Consider the following 17,610-nt stretch of genomic DNA (forward strand, 5'->3'; position numbering starts at 1 on the left):
ATATATATATATATATATTAAAAATGTATTTGAAGTACAATTTAATTTGACATTATTACAAAGTGCACTTTCTAAGTGAAATAAAAGTACACTTAAGTGGCCTTGAAAAAAGAACTTTTTCGATTCACAAGCGATGCCAGATCGCAGTTGACTGCTGTGTCCTTGACAACAAAGCACTCAGAACTGGCCTGCAAAAAGGGTAATTGTGCAGTGCAAAATGCAGTCAGCACTAATAATGAGGGTATGTTTACCTGATTTACATAATTCCTTTAGTGTATAGAGCACTAAAACAAGGCAAACAGTGCTATCAGTAGGCATAATTCAGTCTTAGTGGATTCCCCCCCAAAGTTTGATGCAACATTTCTGACATTTCACCTTGATGAGCTGTTTCATATAGTGTTTGGAGTTGAAGTTTTCTCTCTGGTTCTGTCGGCTTGTTTTAGATTTTGACAGCTTAAATGTAAATGGACATGATGAGGTTGAATTATGTATCAGAAGTTATTGTGTAAGCGTGTGTCAAATAATTGTCTGTCAAAAGTCAAACTAGTACAAATGCATAGTGTGACTCACACAGTGGAATTTTTGTTAATATTATTTCATTTTTGCTGTAAGGTCTTATTTTCCAAGATTACTAACCGGCAGATGTATTTGACAACGCCTTTTCCTGTCTTCAACTGTAGATGACATATAAATCCAGTAATAACTCCACCAACAGTCATTATTTTACCACATGGATAATGGTCAATCATTTTCAAGCAAGTTTCGGCAGCCAGATTATCCAGAGGTGTAAAGGAGGGAAGAAATGATAGAAGGCAAAACGAAGTGTCAGCATGTCCCAGCGCCTCAGAGATCAGTTCAAGAACTCCCAACAGTTCACTCTACAAACTCATTAGTGCTCTGAATCTCTCACCTAACCCTCTGAAACTGCTAAATGCAGCAGTTTCCAACTCCTGTTCTCTTCATCCTACCTGTGTTGGACAGTAGTGCCGTATATCGAAGCTGTTATCCTAAATACTTTTCTCAGTGATGTGGCTGAAAGTCGCTCAATTTTAAATCATGAGGTTTTTTTTCTGTTTTATTGATTAGGAAGTGGGTTAACAGTGTGCTCCTTGCATCTGGTTTACTTTTTAACTACTCATTTTCTCATTAACACTCACACAACAAATCACAAATTTTCACACAGCAGCTGACATGTTTGTTTTCTAGATCAAATTACAGCTTGATATTTTTAACATTTCTCATTTAAAAAGAAGCAGCGTAAGTAAGCAAGCTATTTTCCATGTAGATTGTAGTGTAACGCCTCTAGGTTACGTATGTAACCCTAGTTCCCTGAAGGGAACGAGACGCTGCGTTGAAACGCTTTGGGAATGCCCCCAGCGTGACCACGCTCTGAATCACGTGTGTAATCCGTCCACTGGAATTGCGTGACGTCACCGACCAGGAAGCTTAAAAGCACGTTTGGTGAGAACAGCATTAGCTTTCGAATGAACCAAGCGCTGCAGGGATGCCAGAAGTATTGCCTCGAGACGCAGCGTCTCGTTCCCTTCAGGGAACTAGGGTTACATACGTAACCTAGAGGCGTTCCCTCCCAGGAATGTCGAGCTGCGTCAAAACGCTTTGGGAACGAGATGCCCACGCCACCATACTGAAGAAGTGTCCCTGCCCAAAATTAGGGCAAGAGAACGAAGGAGCCGGGAGAGGCTCGGAAATCTAGGAAACCTAGCAAAGGTTAGGGGCGTGGACCAACCTGCAGCGTTACAAATCTCCTCCAGGGAAAGTCCCGAGAAGAAAGCTTCGAGGCAGATACTGAATGGGTAGAGTGAGCCATTAGTGAATAGAGCACTAAAACAAGGCAAACAGTGCTATCAGTAGGCATAATTCAGTCTTAGTGGATTCCCCCAAAGTTTGATGCAACATTTCTGACATTTCACCTTGATGAGCTGTTTCATATAGTGTTTGGAGTTGAAGTTTTCTCTCTGGTTCTGTCGGCTTGTTTTAGATTTTTACAACTTAAATGTAAATGGACATGATGAGGTTGAATTATGTATCAGAAGTTATTGTGTAAGCGTGTGTCAAATAATTGTCTGTCAAAAGTCAAACTAGTACAAATGCATAGTGTGACTCACACAGTGGAATTTTTGTTAATACTATTTCACTATTTCCCGCAGCGTTACAAATATTCCTCCAGGGAAAGTCCCAAGAAAAAAGCTTTGAGGCAGATACTGAATGGGTAGAGTGAGCCTTGGCTCCCAGGGGGGTGGGGGGAGACCAGAGGACTCAAGGGCTACCGAGATGGCATCCAAAATCCACCGGCTTATGGAAGTCTAGCAGGATTGCCTCTCCTAGGAGGGCCGAAACAGACCAAAAGTTGGTCAGCCTTCCTCCACAGAGTAGTTCTGTGGATGTATGCACCCAGTGCTCACACTGGACACATACAATTAAGCTTCTGATGGCCGGGCTCCCGAAAGGGATGAGGATGAAAAGCCTGCAGTACGACAAGGCGTGGTGCAACGGTGGGGACCTTATGGAGGTATTCCGCATTGGGATACCGAAATGCTTTGGCCATACCAGGCGCAAAGTCAATAAAGGAAGGGGCCACAGAGAGGGCCTAAAGGTCCCCAACCCTCTAAAGAAAAGGTTCGAGGGGAGGCTCACACAAAGCCTCTAGCACCACAGCCAGGTCCCACGTAGGGACGCGAGAGCGTACTGGAGGCCTCAGCGCACCTCAGAGGAAACATGTAACTAGAGGGTGTCTGCCCACTGAGAGCCACCGAGAGGGGCGTGGTGAGCTGAAATAACCGCCACGTAAACCTTCAGGATGGAGTGGGTCAACCATGCGGAGAGGTGGCCTGCAGGAACTCCAAGAAGTGAAGAGTCTCCACTTCAAGGCATACAGTTTCCTCGTGGAGGGAGTTCTGGATGGAGGATGGTCTCCACAACCTCGGTTGAGAGACCGGAAGCTATAAGCTGGGCCCCCTCAGAGGCCACACCCACAGCTTCCAAGCTCCGGGCGGGGGAGAGGAATCGCCCCTGCCTGTGAGAGGAGATCACTCCTAACGGAAACTCCGTGGAGAGCCGCCAAGAAGGGAAACCAGGTCCGAGAACCAAACTCGGACTGGCCAGTATGGGGTCGCCACACTCTCGCCAGAACTCCCAGGAGCAGAACAATCGGGGGGCGTACAGACGTAGCCTCAGCCACATCTGTACCATAGGTGCTGGATGACTCCGAGAGACAAAGTGCTCTCCAAATCTGCTTCACTGCATAGGGGTGAAGCATTAATTCCCCGGCCCTCGGCCCCTGCCTCGACAGGATGTCTGCTCCCAAGTTGAGATGCCCAGGGATGTGAACTGCTCTCGGTGGAGGAGTTCCCCTGGGACCACACAGGGATCTGGTGCGCCAGCTGTGCAAGGGGCGCGAACACAGACTTCCCTGGTGGTTGATGTAAGAGACCACCGCTGTGCTGTCGGTGCGCGCCAACACATGGTGATCTCTTAGGTCTGGGATAACGAGTATCAGAGCCTGAAACACGCCCAGCATCTCCAGGCAAAAGAGTGCCACATGAGATGATCCTTCCGTAGACCAAGGGCTGAGCGGCCACTCATGACCGCTCCTCAACCAGTGAGGGACGCATCTGTTGCAAGCATGCCGCGGCAACGAAGAGCTCCCCACACTGGGCCCTGAACCAGAAGATTTTCTTCGCATGTCTAAGGCACGAAGGCATCACCGCGTGACCCTGATCATGCGAAGCGGGTTTCCCCTCAGGGAGAACCCCTTGGTTTTGAGCCACCACTGTAGGTGTCTTATGTACAGCAGGCCAAAAGGTATCACGTTGGACACAGCTGCCATCAGATCCAGCAGTTTCTGGACTGCTTCACAGTGAGTGACTAGCCTCTTTCACCTCGCGACCACGGTGCGGATCGAGTCAACACGAGCAGGAGACATTTGTGCCTGCATTGTGGACGAATCTCACACCACGCCCAGATAAGTGGTCCTCTATAATGGAGAAAGCACACTTCTCTTGGCGTTGTTAGCCTTAACCCCAACACTTCCAAGGCAGAACAACACCTCGATGTTGAACCAGAGTGGGAATCGAACTGAATACGGTAGCCCCTCTCTACAGTCTGCAGGACCCATTGAGACACATTTGGCAGAAGTTCCACGCTGCCAAAGAGTCTACTAGGGGGATCAGTCTCTCGAGACTGACCTCTGGTGTTAGAGGAATGGCTAGCTCGGGGTCCTGAAGCGGGGACCAGCAGGAAGGCACCCAGCTAGCTGTTCAAGTGACCTCCATGGAGGTTGCAAGCCTCCCAGCACCGCTACAATGTCGGGCGGTAACTGAGAGATCTGCTCGCTGGGGACTCCCCTGAGGACACTGAGGTGAGACGGGCACCGTATGAAGAGGTGTTAACCGCTCTTCCCCAGAGGGGACTGTCCTCATTAGCCCTGGGCCATCGCCATCTGGGCTTCTTATAGTTAGTGAAACTGTTTGCAGTGAGTGACCAGCCTACTTACACTCTCTTGACTGGCATGAGGAAAAAAATAAATCAGAGCAGGAGACAGACGTGCCTGCATCATGATTGAATTCCACACCAAGCTCAGAAAAGTGGTTCTCTATAATGGAGAAAGCACACTTTTCAGTCACAACCCCAGTTTGGCGAGGACAACACCTCAATGCCGAGCCGCCCAAATGCTCAGATGAGCTAATATCAACGAAACATTAATATAATTAAATATATGGGGTGAGAGTGGAGGAATGGCTAACTTAGTATGGGCTGCACCCGGCAGCCTGTATAAATGTATTTAATTCCTCAGAATTAAATGATTATGGGAGCAGAGCTAAACATTCAAGATACTTTACATATGTGCTTTGTGACTTTATGAATGGACACATTTATGAATGAACACAGCCCGCCCCCTCAGAAGCGAACTGTGAGTACTCAGCTCCCGAACAAAGCTACACATAAATCGCGTGAATCTCCGCAGCCCATTTACTTTCGTTTCTTAGTAGGAAGAGCTGAGAGAAACCAGCGATCTAATATGCAGTCTGCTCAAACGCAAACAGCTGCGATTCCACAATGAAAGCCTCCGCTCTGCCTCGGCAAAACGGGGCTTGCGAGCAAAGCGTGCACAGCGAGAGTGCGAGCCGTCAACTCCCTCAAAAGCTTACACCGCCCATTTCGCCACGCACTCTCACTCAATGGAGAAGGACCGCAGCGCGGGCTTCGGAACCCCGAGAGAGAGAACGCGCTAGATCCATGGAAAAGGCAGAGATGGATCAAAAGATCGTCTCTAACCTGCTTCGTAGATCTATGTGCAATCCCCACGAGAACAGCTGCCGCCCCTGCCTCGGCAGAAACGGGACTGAGCCGCGGGGAAGACAATACGGGCATTCAGTTCACCCGAGAACTGACTCCCGTGCTTCGCTCCCAAACAAACAACAAATAGACTGTGTGTATCCCCTCTTATTTTTATTTTTTTTTAAAGGAGCAGCACACAGAATGAAATGCTGTTGCTTATTGAAGGACATAGTGATACTCTCAAATAAAAGCTGTGCAAACTGGCACATAAAAACAGAGTGACACACACACACATAGAGCGCTTGCTGAATGGCAGAAAGCTAGTGCTGTTCTCACCGAACGTGCTTTTAAGCTTCCTGGTGGGTGACGTCACGCGATTCCATTGGACGGATTACACACGTGATTCAGAGCGTGGTCACGCTGGGGGCGTTCCCAAAGCTTTTCGACGCAGCTTGACGTTCCTGGAAGGGAACTAGCTATGTTCTCTACAGAACAGCTTTCAGTTTAGCTATTTTTAAATGTAGATTAGCTATGAGTATCTTATCACACATTGCTACCTGCTCACCTACAGCTAGATCTCTAATCTTGTGAAAAGATACCTTTAGCATTTTTTAAAAACAGGGATAGTTCACCCAAAAATGAAAATTCAATACAATTTACGTAACACAAATTAGGATATTTTTTAATGAAATCTAAAAGCTTTCTGATCCCCAGACAAATGCGCACATGTAGCGGTGTTCAGTCCAACATACTTGAATGTGTTTAGGCAGTCGTCCGGGAAGGTGGTCAAATATGCAAGACCAAGGAACTCCTCCAAAAGCTCTTTGAGCATGGTCATCATGGCAAAGTGGTCCATGGTAAATGAAAACAAAAAACTGGGGTAACACTTTATAATAACTATCCGTTATAACTAGTTAATAGATCATTAATAAACTGTTAGTTAATGGGTTATGGGGCAGCCGTGGCCTAATGGTTAGAGATTCGGACTTGGAACCCAAAGGTTGCAGGTTCGAGTCTCAGGTCCGGCAGGGATTGTAGGTGGGGGGAGTGAATGTACAGCACTCTCTCCACCCTCAATACCACGACTGAGGTGAGTCCCTTGAGCAAGGCACCGATCCCCCAACTGCTCCCCGGGCGCCGCAGCAATGGCTGCCCACTGCTCCGGGTGTGTGTTCACGGTGTGTGTGTGTTCACTACTGTGTGTGTGCACTTGGATGGGTTAAATGCAGAGCACAAATTCCTTGTATGGGTCACCATACTTGGCCTCACTCACCCCCTTTCCTTTTCCTTTCCTTCCTTTCCTTTCCTTATAAATGACTTGTTAAATAGCAGTTAATAGTTTGTTAATTATTTATAACTATCTGTTATAACTAGTTAATAGACCATTAATAAACTGTTCGTTAATGAGTAATAAATGACTTGTTAAATAACAGTTAATAGTTTGTTAATTATTTATAACTGTGCCTTATAGATAGCCAATAGATAACTTACAAGCTGTTAGTTAACAAGTTATAAATGACTTGTTAACTGTATTTTAATGATTTATAACTATACCCAATAAATTAGTAAGAGATCACGAACAAGCTGTTAGTAAATTACTTACTTAAGACTTGTTAAGTATCATTTAATAGTTTATATATGTTATTGGGACGTTATTCTAAAGTTGCTACTATTCTTCATTTATTAACTGTTAGTAAATGAGGAATAGTTGCAACTTTAGAATAACGTCCCAATAACATACATAAGCTAATAACTAACACTTAACTAATACATTAAGTCACACTTTACAGATCAGTTGTTCATAGTTAACCATCTACTATAAAAGTGAAACATGGTAGAACAGCAAATGGATCGCCGCTGGTTCACTCAGTATAGAGGGTCCAAGGTGTGATAAAACATGTTCGTATCAATAATGCCAATGGCTAGATTTTTATTTATTTTGTTTTCATGTTTAGCACAAAAAGTGCCCAAACCTCAGAAAAGCCTATGGGTGGAACAAGGTTGAGGTACAAAAATTGTGTATTTTAAATATCACATCAAATTTCTGTAGCTTGAACTTGTTCCATCCATTGGCTGTTCTACAAAGTACAAAGTCACTGGTATTAGTAGATGGTTAACTATGAACAACTGATCTGTAAAGTGTGACTTAATGTATTAGTTAAGTGTTAGTTATTAGCTTATGTATGTTATTGGGACGTTATTCTAAAGTTGCAACTATTCCTCATTTTATGGGATTTATTAGGTATAGTTATAAATCATTAAAATACAGTTAACAAGTCATTTATAACTTGTTAACTAACAGCTTGTAAGCTATCTATTGGCTATCTACAAGGCACAGTTATAAATACTTAACAAACTATTAACTGTTATTTAACAAGTCATTTATTACTCATTAACTAACAGTTTATTAATGGTCTATTAACTAGTTATAACGGATAGTTATTATAAAGTGTTACCAAAACTGGATATGGAGTGTTGGAGGATATTTCTAATAACATGGTCAATTATTCTGTCACAAAGTTGCTCGATTGAAATTAATGAGTAGGAGTAGGACAACAAACAAAATCCAAGGAGGTGCAGGTAAAGTAGACCAGACACAAACAGACAGAGAGAGGGGCCAGGGCAGAGGAAGGGTTGACGATTCCATGGGGCTGACTGACAGAGACGGAGCCAGTGGTAAGGCAGCACAGGGTGGAGATAGAGAGCCGCAGAGCCACAGAGCCAGGGCGACTGATGGCTCAGGTGACCGAGGCACATGGTGATCCAGAAGGCCATGGTGGAACCGGAGTGACAGAGGACCATGGTGGAGCTTGAGGGTGTGAGGAGCCCAACAAAGTTAGAGGGACGGAGTGACGAGGTAAAGCTGGAAGCGTGTATCCCGAGGTGAAGGCAGGTCGATGACTGACCAAGGCAGAGCTGGTGGACTGACGGGCCATGATGGAGACAAGGGAGCTGTGAGCCATTGTAGAGCCGCTAGATCAATGGGCCAAGGCAGAGTCCAGGTCTTGGAGACTGGAGGCGGAGACCAGGTATCCTCCGACCATGATTGAGCTGGAGACTGGCAGGCCCAAGACGAATCTGCTCTACTCATGGAAAGCTGAGGATGAGCTGAGGGACTGGAAATATGCAGTGGGGCAGAAGATGGAGGATGGCTCATGAGAGGAGATGGGAGAGGGAGACTGGGTGGGAGTTAATGACAGTCGGGGGTTTCAAGGATGGTGTATGCTGCCCACACACAGCAAATAGAGACTCCCGGTACCGGGACAGGGGGACTGACAGTTCATGCATAACCTCCATGGTCATGACAGGACCGAGAGGTAATGCAGGGCAGACAGACAGTTTGGGCACCATCTTTGTGGTTCTGGCTGACCAAGAGGGGTGGTGTTTGGCTGGGCTCTGGGTTTGGAGTGGGGATGGTATTGTCATCCGCTGGTCCAACGGTCATGAATGATCCACATGATACCAGCACCCAGTCCACGAAGCTTCCTCAAGGAGCCCTCCCCGGACAGGTGTAGCAGTCTTTAGTCTAGCGTGCTTGAATGCACTCAGGCAGTTGTCCGGGAAGGTCAAATGTGCAAGACCAAAGAACTCCTCCAAATGCTCCTTGATTGAGTGGTTTCCCTGCTCCAGGCAAAGGAGAGTCATCACAGCAAAGTGGTCCATTGTAAATGAAAACAAAAAACACTGACAAAACAGAAAATAAATGGGGGTAAAAAATGGAGGATATTTCTACCATTGTGGTCGGTTATTCTGTCACAAGGCTGCTAGATTGAAATTAATGGCACAAAGAAGAAGATAGATTCAAATATGTATTTAGACAGCAAACGTGAGGTTCAAACAATAAACAACAAATTTAAACTTAAATGTAAAGTAAAAATTTTACATTGTTACAATGCACACTATTTAAAAGTGTACTTGCGTTTAAGAAAGTCATAAACTGGAGTGGCTTTTTAATTTATTATTTTATGTACTTAAAAAAAATTAAACACTTTACAATACGGTTTCATAACATGAACTAAGAATAAACAATACTTCTACAGCATGTATTACTCATATTTCATATTAATTTCAACAATTATTAATGTATTATTAAAATAAAAAATTGTGTTTTTGTTAAGATTAATTGATGCACTGTGCACTAACATGAACTAACTATGAACAACTGTATTTTATTGACTTCTACTGTTAACAAAGACTAATAAATAGTGTAATAAATGTATTGTTTGTTGTTGTTTTTTTCATGTTAGTTAATACATTAACTAATGTTAACAAATGACACCGTATTACCAAAAGATGAATTACAATTTTATGTGTACTACAACTGACAACACACAAATACAATTAAGTACACTTTCTTTTCACAAGGGTGCATTTCTTTATTTTAATTTCTGTTTTGTCATAGCCATTTATTATCTTGAATAAGCTAGTTATTCAACGGTAATTACAGTGTGTGATCAGGCTTAGACGCTTTGTTTGCTATAAAGGAGAAATATATGTGATAATGGAAGCTTTATGATATAGACAGTACATTTTGTCATATTTCACTGCACAATGCTTTCATCTGTAATTAAGAGGCCCGGGTCTCCGCTAATCATAAACAAATAAAATTCTGATTATGTCCCCCTCAGCCTTGACTCTACATGATTTTTAGCATAATAAATACCAATAACTTAATATTGGAGTAACCTTGCTAGTTAAAGGGCAAGCACTGTAAGAAGGGTCAAACACTTAGTGAGACGTGTTGATGACAAGAAGACACATTTAGAGATTTACAGTTCAGCTCAGAGGCATTTATTGCCTCCAGTCAACTTAATTGGTTTCCGCTCTGGAGGTAAATAAATGATCACCAAAAGTTTTTCTGCCTCACTATGAATCACTCAAAGTAATGAGATGTCAGTAATATGATGTAAAATCATCATGAAAAAGATCATTTCATTTCAGCCTGAAATAAGAATAATAATATAAAGTAGAGGAGCGCAGGCACGCACTCCATATGGCCGCTGGCATGTTTGTTTGTGAGATGTCGATTGAGTTCAGAAGGACACGTGCTAACAAGGTATTTCTATCAGCATTACTTACACGGTTTCTTTCTATTTTTATACATTGAAATTTTTCAAGGTGCAGTTTGAAAACCAGAGCCACTGCAGCCACTTCACAGAACAAGAAGTCTAAAATTAGTTCAGCATCTCATGAGCAAAGCCCACATCAACCAGGGACTCTCCTTAACTCTCCACTGACGAACCTGCTTGTCTAATGAAGTTTGGAGGCCATTAACAACATCAAAGCCAGAATCTGGAAATTAATTAGGCTTCTCTCTTTCTCTTAGAACACACTCTCTTTGAGAAACCTATTAGCATGTGCCATCAAGACATACTTGGGACGTTTCAGTCGGTGCTAGTTAATGAGGTACATTATGCTACTATTTGCAGCACTCAATTAGCAGTGTATCTAAAAATCTATAGCACAAACAAAAACACAGTTAAATGTCCAGGATGTAAAGAAAAGCGGTGTACAGTAGAGATATTTGCATATGCCAGTATCATAATATTATGAAAAGACCTTACATAGCTTGAGCAAACAAACATCTTTTATCACTTTTATCTTTTGTCATCTTATTTACCATAGCTAGCTACTGCTACCTACCATCAGACTGAATATTGTTAGACTGTCAGATCTTATATGCATCTTCTCATAATATTGGAGTCTGCTCTTGATAAGCCCAGTTCAACAAAATACCAAATCTCTGTCCAGAAAAAGGTTTGTCGCATCAAAGGGATTGCGAGCTCCTTGTTAAGTTTAATGTCAAAAGAAACGCTGACTTTACGTGCTTTCTGCAATCATTTGGCATACTTCATTAAACACCACTATCTGACCTACTCTTGTGAAGTCACTTCAAAGGCATCGGCAACTGTATATTCTCTCTAATGAAGTGCTGCCGCGTACGCGAGCTCTGTAAAGACACCTGATATTAAATGTGAGGTGAATTATATTAATTAAGGACACTTTTAAAACCAAAACATCCAGATAGTAGTTTGTCACGGTTTGTTGAAGATAACTAGGGACTTGGATACTAACACTAACCCTTATAACTTGAGTTCAATCATTCTACCTACTGTGATTATTTAATATACAGTCAAGCCCAAAATTATTCATACCCCTGGCAAATTCTGACTTTGAAATTCTGAAGGTTTTTTTTTTTTTTTTTTTTTTTTTTTTTTTTTTTTGCTGTGTGTTTTGGGTTGTTGTCGTGCTGAAATGTCCAAGGCCAAGTTTCTCTGCAGACTGTATTGCTCCTTTTTCATGGTGCCGTTTACTGTGATTAGGTTCCCTGGTCCACCGGCTTTTGTACACTCCTAAAACATTAGGCTCCTACCACCATGTTTGACAGTGGGGATAGTGTTCTTAGGGTTGAAGGCTTCTCCTTTTTTATGCCAAATGAAGGCTACATCATTGTGGCCAGACAATTCAATTTTTGTTTCATCTGACCATAAAACAGAAGACCAGAAGTCTTCTTCTTTTTCCAGATGAGCATTTGCAAAGGCCAAGCGGGCTTTTGTGTGCCTTATCTGGAGAAGTGGTGTCCTCCTTGGTCTGCATCCGTGGAACCCAGTGGTGTGCAGTGTCCGTTGGACTTTCTGCCTTGAGATGTTGCCACCAGCAGAGCCCAGATTTATCAGGATGGCCTTGGTGGTGATCGTTGGATTCTTTTTTACCTATCTTACTATCCTCCTGGCCAGCATAGGTGTCACTTTTGGCTTCCGACCACATCCTCTGAGATTTTTCATAGTCCGCAACATCTTGTATTTTTTAATAATACTTTGCACTGTAGCCACTGGAACGTCAAAACATTTAGATATGGTCTTATAGCCCTTTCCTGACTTGTGAGCAGCCACAATGCGCAGCCGCAGGTCCTCAGTGAGCTCCTTTGTCTTAGCCATGACTGTCCACAAACCAACAGCAGAGAGCTTCTGTATTTCACCTGTTGAGTTGATTAAAACAGCTGTTGAATCAGGGTAATTAGGATGCTATAGAACAGCTTGGACTATTTGGAATGGTATAGAACTTTGGACTTTCCCATAGACTCTAACAGTTTGCAAAGGGTATGAATAATTTTGGAGATGCCACTTTTTGTTCAAATGTACATAAAAGCTGAGAATTTTTTTTCTACAATGATGCCTCTTGTACATCGTCTTATTATCTTTTGGGAGAAGCCTGTGTCATTTCCGGTCAAAAAAAACTTGCTGGTTAAATAAAAGTAACTTTAAGTCAGAATTTGCCAGGGGTATGAATAATTTCAGGCTTGACTGTATATTCAATATTAAAATTTGTTTCTTCTTGTATTTCTTGAATTGAAGAACTTTATTTATTATTTATTTACTGGTTGAATTTAGTTAATTTAAGTTACTCTGTATTGACTTTTTGTGTATAGAACTTTTGTACAAAAGCAGTATCACTCTCACAGTCCTACTAATATTAAATATTGTATATACAACAGCACACTTGCTAACAGGATATGTTGCTTAACTACAAGTTGTTCTTTGAAAATGCAAATCATGGATGCATTGCTATAAAAGTGATATGAAAATGTAACACAATACAATAAACTCTAATAGAGGATGATGAGAATGAAAAACCAATAGGTCTAGACAAATTCAGTCACTCTCTGAGGATAAATAGTTGAATGTGCCAGTGAAATAGATTTACATGAATGTGGCTTGTGAGTCTTTTCCCCGCTCTGCGACAGAGCCAATCTGAAGCTGCCCTGAGCTGACCTCAGACCGAAGAGATTTTATTAGCAGTGACTTTCAACATTCAGGCGGCCTGCTCTGCTTCCATGCTCCTTTACTCCCTTTTCTCGCATGTTCCCACACATCTTCGTTTCTCTCTGCTTGTCTGCCACTCAGAACCTGCCTCTTATTTTATCAACCTGAAATTCTATCATGTATTTCTTAGTTCTCTCTTCAAGCTCGTACCTGTCTTCCAGTGAAACACTTGCTCAATCAAAAAAAAGGAAGAAAAATTGTTGTAGAAATTGATCAAAAAATGAGAAAGTGCTTGTCCCTTACCACTATTGTAGACTGCATTCAACTAACCATTTGAAGTTCATTTATAGCTTGCACCATTTTATGTACAGTAATATGTAAAATGTACATAATCATCAATGTACAAGTAACTGTCTTTATGGGTAAGTCATTCTAATTATTTAGTCAGCTGGCTCTTTCAAAGATCCTGATTAATTGGGGAATTAAACTGTATGACTTTATGAGTCAGACACACAGAATCATTCAGGGGCAAAACAAGTGACTATTGTCTTTATGACACAATCAAGTGATATGTTGCAAAAAAAAAAAACATTGACTCATTCAGGAACTAAACATCACTACTGTGTGTTGCTTGATGTGCAGCTGTTCATGCAGATTTGTTTGGAACTATTTGCATTTGTGGAGAAAAAAAATGTGCTTAAAAGTACTTAAACAATTCTAATACTACTGTCAATCACAACTTAAACATATAACGCACAGTGATGTGTATAACTCATTAACATTAGTCATGAGGCAATGACAGTAGGCACATAATGTGCACAATGGGATACAGTGAATAAATAGGCACTGTCAGCTATATAATAATACAGACATAGTGCTGCCATAATACAACAAAACACAGTGTATTGTTGTGCTTTAAAATGATGTGCCTAATAACTATTTCTCGATATGTTCATATCTTTCTTTCTTCAGTCATAAAGAAATTATGTTTTTTGAGGAAAACATTTAAGGATTTTTCTCCATATATTTGTCACGGTTTGTGTGAGGTGAATGAGCGCTCGAAGACGAGATATGATAACAAGACTTTAATGATATCCACAGTAGGGCAAATCCATACAGGCAGGAGAAACAAACACAACGAGGTAACCTTGTAGCTGGACACCAGAACACTGAACACACACCAACTAATAAAGACAGGTTAACGAGACATAGACAGGTGATGGGAATAAACGATAAAGACAGGAAAACCACATATAGGCATGCAATGACTAAACCAAAACTGACAGTTCGACAGGGGTGTGACATTACTTCCCCCTCCCGGAAGGCGTGAACCCGCTCTGTAGACAAGGAATGAAGAAATAAGGGGACTGGTAGGCGGAACAAAAGGATGGAGAGGGTTTGAAAACACAAAGTATATGGAGGAGAAGGCTTCGGCGTAGGATGGACTCCCGGGAGGAGGGCGATCAGCAGATTCCAGGGTGGTTCAGACAGAAGGAGAAGCCAAGGAGGAGACAGAAGGGTCCAGGATGGATCAGACAGAGGGAGGGGCCAAGGAGGAGACAGAAGGGACCCGGAGCAGGAGGAGCCAAGTGAGACCCAGGCTGCAGCCATGATGGTAGCCCATGGCGGAGCTGATGGAGGGAGGAGCCATGATGGAGAAAGGGCTGACGACTCCAGGGGGCCGACCGACGGAGGCAGAGCAGGTGGCGGTGGAGCCCAAATCGGAGAGCCAATGATCCTGGGTGACACAGAGGATCCAGAGGGCCAAGGCGGAGCCCAAGGCTCTGGTGACCATGACAGAGGCAGAGATCCGGAGGTCCACGGCGGAGCCAGAGCGACAGAGGACTGAGGTGGAGCTGGAGGGAGGGAGGAGCCCAACGGAGCTGGAGGGAGGGAGGGAGGGAGGAGCCCAACGGAGCTGGTAGGACAGAGTGACGAGGCGCAGCCGGAGGAGTAGAGTCCTGAGGCAATGGCGGGACGACGACCAACCAAGGCGAGGCGGAGGGACGAGGGAGCAAAGTGGAGCTGGAGGGACGACGGTTGACAGTGGAGACGAGGGAGCTGAGAGCCGTGGTGGAGCCGCGGAGTCGGTGGGCCAAGGCGGAAGACGAGAGATCCTCCAGCCACGACGTTGAGACTGTCAGACCCGTCGTTCCCGTTGGCAATGGCTCTGTCGCTACTGGCTCTGGCTCTCCGTCTGCGGTGGGCTCGGGCTCTGGCTCTGCAAGTCGAGGTAATAGTGGGCTGGGCTCTAGGTCTAGTGTGGGGCCACTCGATATAGGTGGTGAGGCTCTCCCGAGGACCATCCCCAAACAGCTGCACTTTAGTGATGATGTTAAGTCCAGCTCGATAAAAAGTACAGAGGCAGCTATCCGGTTAGTGTGTCATGGGGTGAGGAACACAAAGTGTTTTGTGTGGTCCTCGAGAGAGCGATTCCCCATTTCCAGGAGGAGGATGAGGACAGAGGGTTTGTTCATGGTGAAAACTAACAAAACCAACACTGAAAAACTCCCTCAACTTCAAAATCGCCCTACATCGCTGTTTTACATTTTTTGTTAAGGGTGTTTGATCTTCTTTGCATGTGCACTTTGCAAACACTGGGTCAGTACTTCTGCAGCAATGTAGGATATTTTTTAAATGATTTTTGAAGTTGAGGGAGAAAATAAAATGGGAGTTTTTCGACATACCCTAACTGTCTTGAACCGGGAAAAAAAAAAACAGAGTTCAAGCAGAGCTAGACAAGATGAGCATTTGAGGTTAAAAAGTATAAAAATTGTAATTTAATAAAAAAATAACTGATCGTTTCACTAGATAAGACCTTTCTATCTCGGCTGGGATTTACAACATTTGGGATCGTTTGAAGCAGCATTTAAACTGCATTTTGGAAGTTCAAACTCATCACAGAAGTCCACTATATGGAGAATTCCTCCAAAAACATAATTTCTTGGTGACTGGAGAAAGAAAGACATGAACATCTTGGATGACAAGGGTGTGAGTACATTATCTGTAAATTTTTGTTCTGGAGGTGAACTTCTCCTTTAACCTTTTAGCACCATTTGATGGACATTTGAAACTGTTAAAAAATTGGCCTTAGACAGATTTTTTTGTTGTTCTCATTATCCTAAATAATGTTCAAATGACCATTTGTTAAGTTATTTCATTTTTATTTGAATTACATCATTGTTACACAAGATTTCATACTGTATATCTCTTCGGCCATGTACAGTTTTTTTCTCTCTCAGGGCACTTCACACTCAAAGACGGACAGAGATGCTAGTAGCCAGCTCTAAGGCGTCAGTCATCTCAGATACATATCAAACACAAAAGAATAGTTGTGGATTAGGGCCATGGGCCAAAATCAATAGCACAGTAGTCAACTTCAACAGCAAACAGTCAGCTAGAACTAGTCCCCCGCTGAGCACTACCATTTGCATTCTTTGTTCCTCTAAAACATACCAGCAAAAGGAATAAACATCTATTACCTTCAAACTGTGGAAGGAAACAGAGATAGTTCCACTTTTGATTAATAGGCCCCTGCTCTCTGTTGCACTTTACTAGAGCATTTCACACATAACTCTATAAATTTAACAAGTACAAATGAGTGAAATAACAGCTAATGGATGGGTGTTGTTCAAATATGCTTTTCAGCCCTTTTTAGAAAGATAAACAACATGTTGTGTTAAACATTAATTGTGAAATTGATGAGGTGGTAATTCCAGGTTATGTATAAAAAAAAAAAAAAGTCATCCAGGCCATTTTAATAGCTTGGTGTGTTGCTTTCCTTGTTATTCAAAGCACAAACCAGGCTGCAGGCAATATTTTAAAATTAAACACTAAGCACTCTTTTTTTTACTAAATGACTAAATTACAAATAGGTACATGCATCGAAAGAAGCTATTGAAGGCAGTAACACTTTCAGTATGCAAGTTGAGTACTGCTCATGGCTAAAAACTGTTGAAAAATCAAATAAGAAACAGGTCTAAAGCGAACTCTGTTTCATATAAAAGTTTGAAGCTCTTTTGGTGAAAGCCCAGCAGCCATGGATTAAGCCAGGCCTTCTCTGCTCTTGACAAATGCCATCTCCACACGTCTCCCCAAAGCCTCCCCAGGAGACCAGGGTTGAACACAACTCCATTACTTGCTCCTAGGCAGGAGCAATGGATGGGGAGCACATCAATCAAGCCGTCTTCGGCTCTTTAAAATGTACTCGCCTCTCCCTCGCTCCAGCCTCCCTGCTCAAGGAGGTCGGCTATTGTTCAAACATCAATCGCTCAGACCTGTCAGCTGGGCGCTCATACTCATCTCAGCTGCCATGGAGAGAGGAAGAGGGGTGGAGGAGGGAAGGAGTCGCCTGATGAAGAGGAATTTGATGGCATGGTGGGAGCTGAGAGGATGAAGGGGTTGTTGTGTTGGAAGAGGGATCCTTTAGGTTCTCAGGGGTTTGGTGAGGTTTGGCACAGGGAGTTTGGTGGAAAGGGTATTGCAAAGCTGCTAAAGATGTTCCAGCATTTACTGCTGAACAATGAACAATGGTTCTGAACTGTTTCTT

Source organism: Garra rufa, chromosome 3 (assembly GCF_049309525.1).
Source record: "Garra rufa chromosome 3, GarRuf1.0, whole genome shotgun sequence".
Lineage (NCBI taxonomy): Eukaryota > Metazoa > Chordata > Actinopteri > Cypriniformes > Cyprinidae > Garra > Garra rufa.